Source organism: Sus scrofa, chromosome 11 (genome assembly GCF_054392235.1).
Source record: "Sus scrofa isolate SSC_HxYL_T2T_F1_AM1 chromosome 11, Sscrofa_HxYL_maternal_Yorkshire_Landrace_v2.0, whole genome shotgun sequence".
Classification (NCBI taxonomy): Eukaryota; Metazoa; Chordata; class Mammalia; order Artiodactyla; family Suidae; genus Sus; species Sus scrofa.
The window spans coordinates 47,623,677-47,638,574 of NC_139393.1; positions in this window are offsets into that span (position 1 = coordinate 47,623,677).

The following is a 14,898-nucleotide window of genomic DNA, read 5'->3' on the forward strand; positions in this document are numbered from 1 at the left end:
ATTCTCTGATATTTTGAAATCAAGTTGATTTTATTTTTCACTTCAAATTCAAACCCATCTATTACCAGAAGGAAAAACAAAACAAAACAGAAAAAGATTAAGCTTAGTAATATCTAACTTTAGGAGAACAAGACACCTGACATAGCAAATGCAAACCTATTTCTGAGGAACATCACACCATTTAATTTTCAAGCTCTAACACCAAGGAAATTCAATATAATTTGAATTTTTTTTTTTTTTAATTTTTTTTTTTTTTTTTTTTGGTCTTTTTGTCTTTTTTTTGTTGTTGTTGTTGTTGCTATTTCTTGGGCCGCTCCCGCGGCATATGGAGATTCCCAGGCTAGGGGTTGAATCGGAGCTGTAGCCACCGGCCTACGCCAGAGCCACAGCAATGCGGGATCCGAGCCGCGTCTGCAACCTACACCACAGCTCATGGCAACGCCGGATCGTTAACCCACTGAGCAAGGGCAGGGACCGAACCCGAAACCTCATGGTTCCTAGTCGGATTCGTTAACCACTGCGCCACGACGGGAACTCCATAATTTGAATTTTAAAGAAAGTGAAAAACTCCCATCCAATCACTAAACACTCAAGGGATCAAGGTACCATGAATGAAAAACAGGAAAAAAAAAATGTGGAATCCAATACATGAAAACTACAGATTTTGGAACTAACAAATAATTTTTTATGCTTCAAAAATTAGAGGTGAGAACTGATGACATGGTTAAGTGGCTATCATATGTGTAAAAGAGGCCAAGCAGAACTACTAGAAACACATATACACACATAAACATGCGAGTGTCTACTTGGGGGAGTAAAGGTGTCTTGGATCCATGATCCATGGAAAAGAAATTCCCTGAGCTGGGTTAATCTTGTGGTTCAATCTTTGTCAGTGCCCCCAGGCATCTGGTGTGTCTGAATGAGGGAGGGGGCATTCAAACCTGTCTGGGAAGCAGGGTGCTTTCCAGGTTTAACACCTGTTGTAGTAGAATCCTGCTTGCAGGTCCTGACTGGCCTCACAATGCCATTGAGTATTTCCTCTCTCTACCGAAAGACCCTTGATGACTGAGCAAGTCCAGCAGGAAATCACACCACATAAAAGGCCCATGATGAAAAGAAAGCCTCTGCCTGCCTATGGCTAGAGAATCCCTTCCTCCCATCTAAAATCCCATGGCTTGGTGCCACTGGCAAATGAGATCCCACTACATTAAGTGGCCCAGCCTATGGGATACTCTTAGTTGCCTTGGTGGGCTGAAGGCTTCCTTCTCTACCTATAAGTTCACGTGCTAGTGGCCTGACCTGGGGAACAGTCTTCTATTCCCACAGACAGCCCCTGCATGAATACGTAGGTGCCCAGTGAGACCAGATTGAAGGAACTCACCAAAATAGCACATCAAATTAAATTTTCTTTGGAAACACAGAACATGAAAATAGGTCAGAATATGCATTTTCAAACTAAAAAGTGGCTGCCTGAAAAAAATGAAAGATTTAAATTGTACCTAGAATATCCCAACATAATAAACTGCCCACAATTCAGTAAAAAATTACCCATCATATCAAGAACCAGGAAAATAGCAACTTAAAAGGACAATCAACCAGCATCAATGTGAATATGAATCAGATATTGGAATTATCTGACAGGGAGTTTCATGCAATGGTCATTAAAATGCTTCAACAAGAAATTACTTTCCAAACAAATCTTTAAAATAGATAATTTCAGTAAATACTGAGAAGTTATGAAAAGGAACCAAATGAAATTATAGAAGATAAAAATAACAACTAAATTTTTTAAGTTATATATTACTAAATAGACTCACTAGTGTAGTGAAGATGGCAGAAAATAGAAGCTGTGAGTTTAAGAGCAATAAAATTAATCCAAGATGGAAAACAGGGAAATTAGAGTGAAAAAAAAATGAAAAGGTATTCAAGGATGTATGCAACAATAAAATAATAAAATATCCAATGTTTGTATTATCAAGTTCCAAAAGGAAAGAAAGAAAAAAGATTAAGGGGTTCCCATTGCGGCTTAGTTGGTTAAAAACCCAACATAGGCTCCATGAGGTTGTGGATTCAATCCCTGCCTGGCTCAGTGGGTTAAGGATCCGGCAATGCCACAAGCCACAGAGTAGCTTGTAGATATGGCTCTGATCCCATTGTGGTTGTGGCTGTGGCATAGGCCTTCAGCTGCAGCTCCCATTTGACCTCTAGCCTGGGAACATCCATATGCCGCAGGTGTGTCCATTAAAAGAAAAAAAAAAAAAATAGGGACAACAGGATTGAAAAAGTAATGACTGATAACTTCCTAAATTCAAAAAACCAGATACACCTATAGGTTAGAAAATAGGAAAATACCTCAGCAGACATTTTGCCAGAGTTTACACAGATGGCAACATAAAAATATATTCAACATCATTAAACAATAGGGAACTGTAAATTAAAACCATAGTAGATATCACTACAAACCCATAAAATGGCTACTTTCTTTTAAATGACAACACCACATGCTATAGAGGACATGGAGAAACTGGATCACTCGCAGATTGCTGGTGGAAATATAAAATGCTACAGCCCCTCTGGAAAAGAGTTTTAAAGTTTCTCATAAAATTAATAAGAAATTATTATATGACCTAGAATGTTACTCTTGGGCATTTATCACAGACAAGTAAAAACTTATGTTCATACAAAACCTGTACACGAATGCTCACAGAAGCATTATTCATAGTATTCTCAATGGAAACAATACAGATGATTTTTAATAAGTGAATGGCTAAACAAATTCTGGTACATACACAAAAATGAAAGATACAGATGATTGATATATAAGCAGCTTGGATGAAACTCCAGGAAATTATTCTGAGTGAAAAGAAGCTAATCTAGGAGTTCCCATTATGGTGCTGCAGAAATGAATCCAACTAGGAATTATGAGGTTGCAGGTACAATTCCTGGCCTTGCTCAGTGGGGTGAGGATCTGCATTGCTGTAAACTGTGGTGTACGTCATAGATGCGGCTCGGATCCTGCATTGCTGTGGCTCTGGTGTAGGCTGGCAGCTATAGCTCTGATTCAACCTCTAGCCTGGGAACGTCTATATGCCACAGGTGCAGCTCTAAAAAGCAAAAAAAAAAAAAAAAAAAAAAAAAAGAAGCCATTCCAAAAATGTTATATACTGTGTGATACTATTTAAATGATATTTTAAAAATTATAGAAGCAGAGAACAGATTATTAGATTAATGTTTTTTACAGGTTAGGCAGAAGGGTTGAGACAGAGATGAGCTGGTTATAAAATAGCTATAAGAGGGAAGCTTCTGACTATGGCATTGTTTTGTATCTTGACTCAGGTAGTGGATACGCAAACCTACACTTGTAGTAAAGTTGCATAGAATTAAATACATGCACACAAATGAGGACAAATGAACCTGGGGATATCTGAAATAAGTAAGTGGATTTAAAAATGTCAATGTCCCGATAATACTGTAGTAGAGTTTTGTAAGATGTTACTCATGGGAAAACTGGGTAAAATTTATGTGGGTTCTCTCTGTATTATTTCTTAAAACTGTATGTAAATCTGTATGAAAATCTGTATGATTATATAACAACTTTAGTTCAATAAAACTGTTAAAATGTTAGATTAATGTATTATTTCTAAAATAATTGTTTTACTCATGAAATTAATATGAAAACACAGAAAACATCTCCAAAAAATCAATTGATTGGAAAATCATGAATAACAGATGTTTGATGGTTCTAAATTTCATACTAATATAATAATGTTTTTGTGTTTTTACTGATGTAGTGAAGGATGAAAGAAAATACTTTTCTCTGGAGTGGGAAATTTTTCATCAGGAGCAGATTTTATCCACCATTTATTTTAGGAATATTCATAAAAAATAACTTTGAGCAAAACATGTGAATATAGTTTTGAAAATACTTTTTAATGAAAATTTCTTCCTGGCTACCCTCAGTAAAAGATGAGGGCATGTTATTAAATAATTTGGTAAAGTCACTGCTGTAGATTCAGAGATGATATTGTCCAAAAATGATCTTTTGGATAAATAAGCTCTTGTATAAATAATGTTTAAGACTTTTGGAACTTACACTAATTTTGTGAGCTATCAAATATTTCAAGCAAGTTTTGATCAAAGGCCAGCTTTGTGTCATGGCTTACTTCATTGAGAGCTTTCATTAAATCTAGTATTTTATGCAGTAATTAAAGAAAAGTGCATAAGTTATATATATCAGGCAAGCCTGTGACAGAGTTGACATTCTTATTATGACATTTGAAAATCTAGCATCCTTCAGTGGAGAAATGGATTACAGTGGTAGAGTAGCACTCACAATTTGATGAAGGGTTTGACATTTTTTTTATGTAAGTAAGATTCAATAAGTAAAGAGTTGAATAATTTGTTTTAGGGCTGTGATGAAAATAAATGTAGATCAATATAAATCAAACATTCCTATAAGTGGAATATATACTTCTTCATTTTCTCTATACATTGCATTATTTTTTTTCTGTATTTTTAGAGCTGCACCCGCAGCATATGGAAATGCCTAGCCTAGGCCACAGCCACAGTAATTCCATATCTGAGCCTCGTCTGTGACCTACACTTCAGCTCAGGGCAACTCTGGATAGTTTAACCCACTCAGCAAGGTCAGGGATCAAACCCACATCTTCATGGTTACTAGTCAGATTCTTAACCTTCTGAGCTACAGCAGGAACTCTCTATACATTGCTTAATGTTTTCATAGTACTCTGCTCAGAAGATCTTTTGATATATATGCTATTTGGAGCTTTTTTTAATATATATTTTTAAAGATATGTTTATTGGGAAAAAGTTTAAGATAAATTAAGACAGATATAATATTTAGTTTATTTCAATTTACTGTTTTGATTGTTGTAGTGGATGACATCTTATTTACATCATAATGTGACTTTATTAATTCTAATTTAAAATTTGTTTATCCAATACATCATTTTAAGTTTTTTACTTAAGAAAAGTCATATCATAAAATTAACATTTTAAAGGGTATGATTCATTTAATATGTTTCAATTTTTGTGTAAATCACCACCTCTATAAAAGAAAACCCCATGCCAATTAAGTAGTCATTTCCTAGTCTCCCCTTTCTTCAAATAATCATTGATCTGCTTTTTGTCTGTCTCATATGAACCTATTATGTCTGTCTCTATGAATCTGTTCTGGATATTTCATATACATGAATCATACAATCTGTGATCTTTTGTGTCTGACTTCTACTTAGCATATTTTTTTTGAGATTCAGCTATTTTATAGCCTGCATCAGTTCATTCAAATGTTCCATTGTATAGATATACCACCTTTTGTTTATCCTCTCATCAGTTGAACAATTGTATTCTTTCCACCTTAAACTATTATACTGATAGTACAATAAATATTTTTGTACTAGTTTTGGTTTGAATTCTTGTTTTCAGCTCTTTTGGGTATAAAACTATGAGTAGAATTTCTGGGTCATATAGTAATTATATGTTTACCATTTTCAGCAAAGTCAAAGTCTTATGGTTTCAATTTTTCTACATCCTCCCCAACACTTGTTATTTTCTGTTTTGTAGATAATTAGCCTTCCTACGGGGTATAAAGTGGTATCTAATTATGGTATTGTTTTATGTTCCCCCAATGACTAATAAAATTGACTGTTATTCATGTGATTGTTAGCTTTTTTTACATTTTTTGGGAGAAATGTCTACCTGTGTCTTCTGTCCACTTTTTAATTGAGTTGTTTACCTTTTTGTTGCTATGTTGCCAGAGTTCTTTTTATGTGTTCTAGGTACTAGGGCCTTATCAGATGTATAGTTTCCAAATTAATTTTCTTCTATATTATGGGTAGTCTTTCCACTTTTTTGATAATGGGCTTTTAATTTTGACATCCAATTTATCAATTTTTTCTTATTTCTTGTGTTTTTGATGTCATGTCTAAGAAACTGAGAACTCTGAAATTATGAATGTTTTCCCCTTTGCTTTCTTCTAAGAGTTTACACCCTTTTATTTTTAGTTAAGTATCTTACCTGTCTTAAAGCACTGTTACTTTTTGAACAAATATATTTTTAAATATACATTTTAAATTCTAAATTTATGTTAGATTTCATATATTCCCATGTTCACATTATCTTTTCCTTGATGAATTATCTAATACCTGTCACATATTTGTTTACCTTATATCACACAAATATTTTCTTTTAGAGGAGAGCACAGAAAAAATGTTTGCACAGAGGAACACATTTAGCTTTTTGTGACCCAAACAGGTTTTGACTCAAGGAATGCTGAAGTCCTGGGTCTATTTTTCCATTATCATAACCTTCTTTTCCTTTCTCAAAATACTAATTAGTGAATTCTAGTATATGGCTGGGACTGTAATGCTGAAAATTTATATGGTAAAGTTTGTTTGCCCTTCCCTGGTGAATTTCTACCCTTCTTGCTCTGGGAGCAGGCAAACAGACTTGCTACTCCTGTGGCCTCAGGTTGGGTTTAAGCAATTGAGAGTCAAGTAAGAGACAGACACAGGAGAAATAAAAGTAGGATTTTCATTCCTACTGATTTATTACTGCAGGTTATGGGGCTGTAAGGATGTGTGCAAGTTTCTTGAAATGTGATGCTCTCAACACATGCCTCTCTCTCTCCCCTGGGTTTTGATAATCACACTTGGTCACTAATGTTGGTCCATCTGTTTGCCATGTGTCCATCTCCCCTACCAGTCAGCCTGTCTTGTATTAATACCATGCTTAGCACATAGGCTAGCACAGAATCTCTGATATGCAGAGGCATTTTCTTTCTTTATTTATTCCTTCCTTTCTTTCCCTTCCTTCCTTCCCTTCCTTCCTTTTCTTTCTTTCCTTCTTTTCCTTCCTTCCTTCCTTCCTTCCTTTCTTGCTTTCTCTCTTTCTCTCTTTTTCTTTCTCTCTCTCTCCCCCTTCTTCCTTCCTTCTTTTCTTTCTTATTTTACAGTTACACTTGTGGAAATTCCCCGGGGGCTAGGGATCAAATCAGAGCTGCAGCTGTGGCCTTATGCCGAAGCCACAGCCACAGCAACACTAGATTCAAGACACGTCTGAGACCTATCCTGCAGCTTGTGGCAAAGCTGTATCCTTAACCCACTGAGCAAGGCCAGGGATTGAACCCATACTCTTATGGAGTGGATTCTTAACCCACTGAGCCACAGTGGGAAATCCTAGAGGCATTTTCTAATGGAAGAATAAAACCCTCCCCCCAAAAGATATCACTATTAACAATGTAAAGTTATGTGAAAACAGGTGATAATTACTTGCTTTGTCACATGCTATGAAATATAAAGGGAACTAAAAAATATCATCCAGTGTTTCTGAGGCTCTGAGAAACAACTGAGTAAATCAGTTGACATTCCTGAATTCTAAAGATAAAATATTACTTGCCTTACATAGTGCTTGTAAAGATTATATGTTATCACTCATTATTTCACATGAACGCTGCCATATAGGAAGCAAACAATTAATGCCATTACACTCTTCTTTCTCCATTAAAGTCTAGTTTCAGAACACTGATTTTTAATCAAGGATTTATATGAGAATAATCTGTTAAACTTTCTATGATTAAACATTCTTAGAACCCAGTTTAGGGGCCTCTATTCAATAGATGTGGTATACGTGTCAAGGTATGATATGTTGGGCATTCTTCACAGAAAGTATTAACACCCATTCCTTTGTAAGATCTGTCTTGTTCCATGCGTAAATCTTAGAATATATTGTAAATAAATCAAAGCAAATTATAATATTTACCCTCTCATTGCATTTCAGTCTATATAAATTTCTTGATAAACACTGAAGATTGAAAACCGTTGCCAATGACAAAAAAGAAATTTCTAAAATAATGCTCAAAATAAAAAAAATACTTTTGGCTTTTATAGAATTAGACTATATATAGTCCAATATATATATTCTCTTTTTAGGGCCACACCCACGGCATATGGAGGTTCCCATGCTAGGGGTCTAATCAGAGCTGGAGCTACCGGCCTACACCAGAGCAATGCCAGATCCAAGTCACATCTGCAACCTACATCTGCTGTAATCTACCACAGCTTACAGCAATGCCAGATCCTTTAGCCCAGTAAGAGAGGCCAGGGATTGAACCCATGTCCTCATGGATGCTAGTCAGGTTCCTTAACCACTGAGCAACAGTGGGACTCCAGACAGTATTTTTTTATATTGTATGAACAGGCAGCAAAAGAGTTTGTTAAGAATAAAAACAAAACAAACAACTCCAGCAAGTGGCTGGAGAATTATTGTGAAACAACTTGCATAGATGCAAATAATCTCTAGTAGTGAGTTACCAAAGGGAATTTGAAAGTTCATTATGACAGAAATTCCTAGAGTTAGGAAAACCAATCTCAGTTCTACAATGGTGTTATGTTAATGTTATGCTCATTCTGAAGTCCCTCCTGTATTGAATTTCAGTCTGTCTTGTACTGAATATTTCCTTCAATCTAGCATGTTAATAGCTATTTTCTAAAGAAACAAGTGGTTCCAGTGTACAAATTCAGTTATTTAAACAATGGAAACTTTGAAGCTGTTTAATTTTATCTGTCTAAACAAATACTATTTGCCAACCTTCTCTGTGAAATTAACAAAGTTATAGCAATGTCCATACAACCCAAGTGAAACTTTCTGCCAGCCAATACTAGCAGCTTCCCCTTCTTCAAACGCTTTTCTGTACTGATTTTTCTCATGTCTTGAATTACTTAATAATTTTGTATTTTGTGCTCATTAATTACCTTATTTACTTAAATAAGATGCATTCAATACTTAGTATGTATTCAAAGTAAATAGGATAGAAAAGAAAGACACATTCTTTCTTTAAGTCAGTAACATTCTTCTAAGGAAAAACAAAATATGCAGAAGTGTGTCTGAAAAAATACAAATGATAATATTTGTAGGCTTCTGTCCCCACTCCAAAATGTGTAGCTTGTTATAGATCCTTTGTTTGCTGAGAGGAGTGATAGATAAATAGAAAAAATAAAAAGTGCTGAAGACATAAATGTGAGATCGTATTTCTAAAGACAGAGGCCAGAAAAGATGTAGATGCTTCATGAGAGGAGTATCAGTCCAAGAAGTAACCCTGTGTCTGGCGCCTGAAAATACTTGAAGAGAAAATATCTGTTGAGAATTTTTTGAGCTTGTTTTTTGCTTATTTGTTTTGATTTAGTTTCAATTTGTTCTCATATATGATTTAACCCTCTCTGTCATTCTACAAAGCAAGTAAAATTTATGTTTCCCAAATTACTTGTGAAAAAAATTGCTCTTTTGTATTCAGTATCTCTGCCCATTTTTAATCAGATTGTTCATTGTTGTTGAGTTATATAAGTAGTTTATTTATTTTGGGTTTTAACTCACCAGTTGTATGATCTGCAAATACTGTCTCCTATTCAGCCTATTCAGTAGGTCCCTTTTTTTTTTTTTTTTTTTTTTTTTTTTTTTTTGGTCTTTGTAGGGCTACATCCATGTCATATGGAGGTTCCCAGGCTAGGGGTCAAATCAGTGCTACAGCTTCTGGTCTATACCACAGCCACAGCAATGCCAGATCCAAGCTGTGACTGCAAACTATACCACAGCTCACAGCAACATATCCTTAACCCACTGAGTGAGGCTAGGGATCAAACTTGTGTCTTCATGGATACTAGTCAGATCTATTTTTGCTGAGCCATGATGGGAACTCCTTCCTTTTCCTTTGATAACATTTTTTTGTTTGTTTTTCACTGTGTAGCAACTTTTAGTTTAAAGTTGTCATATTTGTTAAGTTTTTGTTTTTATTTCCCTTACCTTTGGAGTCAGATTCATAAACACTTTGCTCAGACTAATGACAATGAAGGTTACCATATATGTTTTCTTCCAGGCATTTTATGGTTTTGAATCTTACATTCAAGTCTTTAACTCACTTCAAGTTATTTCATGTATGTGTGTATGGTATAAGATAGTGATCTAGTTTCTTTTGCATGTGGCTGTCCAGTTTTCCCAATACCATTTATTGATGAGACTATTTTTTCTCCATTGTTTTTTCTTTGTTACTTTGTCATTAATTAACTATCCATATATGTGTAGGTTTGTATTTTGGTGGTAATTCCTTTCCATTCATCTGTGTGTGTGTGTTTGTTCCAGTAAATACTGTTTTGATACTCTACCTTTGTAGTGTAGTCTGAAATTAAGAAGTGTGATACCTCCAGTTTTGTTCTTCTTTCTCAAGATTGCTTTGACTATTTGTCAGTTTTTGTGGTTCCATATGAAATTTAGATTTATTTGTACTAGTTTTGCAGAATATGCCCCTGGAATTTTGGAAGGAATTGCACTGAATCTGTAGATTGCCTTGGGTAACACGTATATTTTAATAATATTAATTCTTCCAACTCAAGAACATGAAGTATCTTTCCATTTATTTGTGTCAACTTCAAGTTTTGCTTTGGTGTCTTATAGTTTTAAATATATAGATCTTTTACCTCTGAGGTTAAATGCTTGTTCAAATATTTTATTCTTTTTGCTGCAATTATAAATAGGATTTTTTTTAAAAATTCTTTCAGATTGTTCATTATTAGTGTATAGAAACATCACAGGTTTCTGTAAATCTTGCAATTTTACTGAGTTTATTTATTAATTCCAACAGTTTTTTGGTGGAGTCATTAGGGTTCTCTCTATATGGGATCATGTCGTCTGCAAACAGTGGCAGTTTTACTTCTTTCTTTTTGACTTGAATGACTTTTGTTTTTTGGTCTGTCTTTTTAGGGCCACACCCAAGGCGTATGGGGGGTTCCCAGGCTAGGGGGCCAATCGGAGCTGCAGCTGCCAGCCTTCACCAATGTGGGATCCGAGCCATGTCTGCGACCTACACCACAGCTCACAGCAACACCAGATCCTTAACCCACTGAGTGAGGCTAGGGGTCAAACCCACATCCTCATGGATGCTAGTTGGGTTTGCTAACTGCTGAGCCACGACGGGACTGCCCCAAATGACTTTTATTATGTCTTTCTTCTGCCCAATTTCTGTGGCTAGGAATTTCAAGAATGTGTTGATTAAAATGGAAAGAATGATGAGTTCTCTGGCGGCATAGTGGTAAAGGATTTGGTATTGTCACTGCTGTGGTCAATGTCGCTGCTTTGTCTCAAGTTTGATCCCTGGCCCTGGGAATCTCTACATCCTGTGGGTGTGGCCACAGTGAAGTGAAATAAAATAAAATAAAATGGAGAGAAGGGATAAGCTTGTCTTTTTCTTGATCATAGAGGAAAAACTTTCAGATTTCACTGTTGAGTATGATGTTAGCTGTACGTGTGTCATATATGACTTTTGTTGAGATATGTTCCCTCTATATCCACTTTGAGAGATTTGTTTTTATCATATGGATCCTGATTTTTGTCAAATGCTTTTCCTGTATTTATTGATATGATCATGCATTTTTATCCTTTTTGTTAATGTAATGTATCACATTGTTGATTTGTGGATATTAAATCATTTATGTATGTCTGGAATAAATTCCACTTGGTTATGGTTTATGATCTTTTTAAAAATATTATTGGATTCAGTTTGCTATTATTTTGTTGAGTATTTTTACATCAATCTTCAATCAAGGATATTGGCCTATTATTTTCCTTTTTTGGTATTTTTGTCTGGTTTGGTATCAGGGTAATGCTGGCTTCATCGAATGAATTTGGAAAATTTCCTATCTTTAAATTTTTTGGGGAAGAGTTTTCAAAGGGTAGGTATTAAATATTCTTTTAATCTTTTCAGAATTTTGCCAGTGAAGCATCTGGTTCTGACTTTTGTCTGGTGGGTAATTTTGATTGGTATTTTACTTTCCCTACAGATAATTGGTCTATTCAGAGTTTCTAATTCTTCATGATTCATTCTTGGAAGACTATAGCTTTCTAGGAATTTATCCATGTTTTTCTGGGTTGTAGTTTGTTGGTATATACAACCCTTTGTATTTCTCTGGTATCAGTTGTTACTTCTCTTTCATTTCTGATTTTTTTTTAAGTCCTCTCTTTTTTCTTAGTCTAATTGAAGTTTTGTCTATTTTGTTAATCTTTTCCAAGGAGCAGCTCTTCATTTCATTGATCTTTTTTGATTGTTTTACAGTCTCAATTTCATTTATTTCTCCTCTGATCTTTATTGTTTCCCTTTTTCCTACTAATTTTGAGTTTCATTTTTTTCTTTTTAAAATTGTATCTAGGTATAAACTTGTATCTTTTATTTAGGAATTTTGTTGTTTCTTAAATCTGTAGTTCTATTAATATCCCTCCTAGAACTGCTTTTGTTGCATTCCATAGATTTTGCTAGATAATATTTGTTTTCAATTGTCTCTAGATTTTTTAAATTTATCCTTTGATTTCATTGATGAGCATTGTTTTTTCCATAGCATGTTGTTTAATCTTCATGTTTTTGTGTTTTTCCCATTTTTTAAGTTGTAGTTTATTTCTAGTTTATTTCCACTGTTTTCAGAGAATATGTGTGATATGATTTGAATCTTCTTAAATTCATTGAGACTTGTTTTGTGACCTAATGTTACTGAATCAAACTTGGGTCTACCTTCTAATGTGCAGTAAAGCCAACGTACTTACATCAGGTTGTGTTGAAGGAAAATGCAACATTTACTGCAGAGCACCAAGCAAATTATGTCATTTAAGATTCAATATGTCATTTAAGTCCAATGTTTCCATACTGATTTTTCTTTCTGGATGATCTATACATTTATGCAGTTTGGTGTTAAAGTCTTCTATTATTGTATTGGTTTCAATTTCTCCCTTTAAGTCTACTAATATTTGCTTCAGGCATCTTGTCACTCCTCTTTTTGGTACATATACTTTTATAAATGTTATAAATCTTGCTGGATTGATCCCTTTTATCATTACACAATGCCTTTCTTTGTATTTATTGTTGTCTGTGTTTTGAAGTTTATTTCATGTGATATAAGTATAGCTACTCTAGCTTTCTTTTTTGCTTCTATTTGCATTGAATAGCTTTTTCATCCCTTCACATTCTGACTCTGTGTGTCCTTTCTTCTGTAGTGAGTCTCTTGAAGGCAGCATTTAAATTAGTCTTTTTTATTTATTTATTTTTTTATTTTTATTTTTTTTTTGTCTTTTTGCTATTTCTTGGGCCGCTCCCGCAGCATATGGAGGTTCCCAGGCTAGGGGTCGAATCGGAGCTGTAGCCACCGGCCTATGCCAGAGCCACAGCAACGCAGGATCCGAGCTGCGTCTGCAACCTACCCCACAGCTCAAGGCAACGCCGAATCGTTAACCCACTGAGCAAGGGCAGGGACCGAACCCGCAACCTCATGGTTCCTAGTTGGATTCGTTAACCACTGCGCCACGACGGGAACTCCTAAATTAGTCTTTTTAAAAATCATTCAGACACTTAAACGTTTTTTGATTGACAAATTTACATTTAAAGTAATTATTGATAAGTATGTACTTATTGCCTTTTTGTTAATTGTTTTCTGGTTGTTTTTGTAGTTCCTCTCTGTTATCTTCTTCTTTTTATTTTCTTCCCTTGTGTTCTGGTAGTTTTCTTTACTGTTACGTTGAGATGACTTTCTCATTTCCTTTTATGTGTTAACCAAAGTCTTTTTTTCCCATGATCTTCTGTGAGGTTCACTTACAACTTCCAGTATAAAGAGTAGCCTATTTTAAATTGGTAGCAACTTAAATTTGAACACTCCAAGGCTTTATTTCTTACTTTCCCATCCTAGGTTTTTTCCTTTCAATGAATATTTTGCAACTTTTTATATTATGCAGCCCCTAATAATTATTGTTATTTTAGTTAACTTTAATATTTTTCTTTTAATCTTGATGTTTGTTTTGTAATTGATTAAGCCAATACCTTTATGATATATTTACATTTTCTAGTGAGATTTTTTATTTTCATACATCTTCTTATTGTTACTTAGTGCCAATTTTTTTCACCTTAAAGAATAACTTTAAGGAGTTCCTGCTGTCATGCAGTGGGTTAAGAATTAACTGCAGTGCCTCAGGTGGCTGTGGAGGGGCAGATTTTTATTCCCAGCCTGGCACAGTGAGCTAAAGGATCTGGCACTTCTATAGCATAGGTCACAGCTCTGGACTCAGATTTAATACTTGTCCAAGGAAATTTAATAGGTCATGGGTGTGGCCAAAAAAAAAAAGCAAGAAAGAAAAGAAGTAACTTTAGTATTTCTGGTAAGGACAGTCTAGTGGTAATGAACTCCTTTACCTTTTACCTATCTGGGAAAATCTGGATTGATCCCTTTCAATTCTGAATGATAATCATGCTGGATAAAGAATTCTGGGTTGGAAGTTTTTCCTTTCAGCACTTTGAATATGTTCTATCATTCCCTCCTGGCCCATAGAGTTTCTGCTGAAAAATCAGCTGATAGCCTTACAAGCTTTGTATGTGCCAAATTGTTTTACTCTTACTGCTTTTAAAATTCTCTCTTTAATCCTTAATTTTTACCATTTTATTTATAATGTATCTCAGTGTATAGCTCTTTGGGTTCCTATTATTTGGAATTCTCTGTGCTTTCTAGACTTGGATGTCTGTTTCCCTTCCTAGATTAGGGAAGTTTTCTGCCACTGTTTCTTTAAATAATTTCCCTAACCTTCTTTCTCTTCTCCTTTTGCAATCCCTATATAGTGAATGTTATTCTGCTCAATGTTGTCCCATATGTTCCTTTAAGGTATTTTTGCATTTTTTTTTCCCCACTGTGTCTGGATGAGTTTCATCATTTTAAATTCCAATTTGCTCATTCCTTATGCTATCTCTTCAAATCTGCTCTTGAACCTTGCTAGTGTACTCTTAAGTTCAACTAGAGCTCCTGTTTTGTACTTTCTTATATTTCCTATCTTTGCTGAAGTTCTCGCTGTGCTCATTTTTGTCTC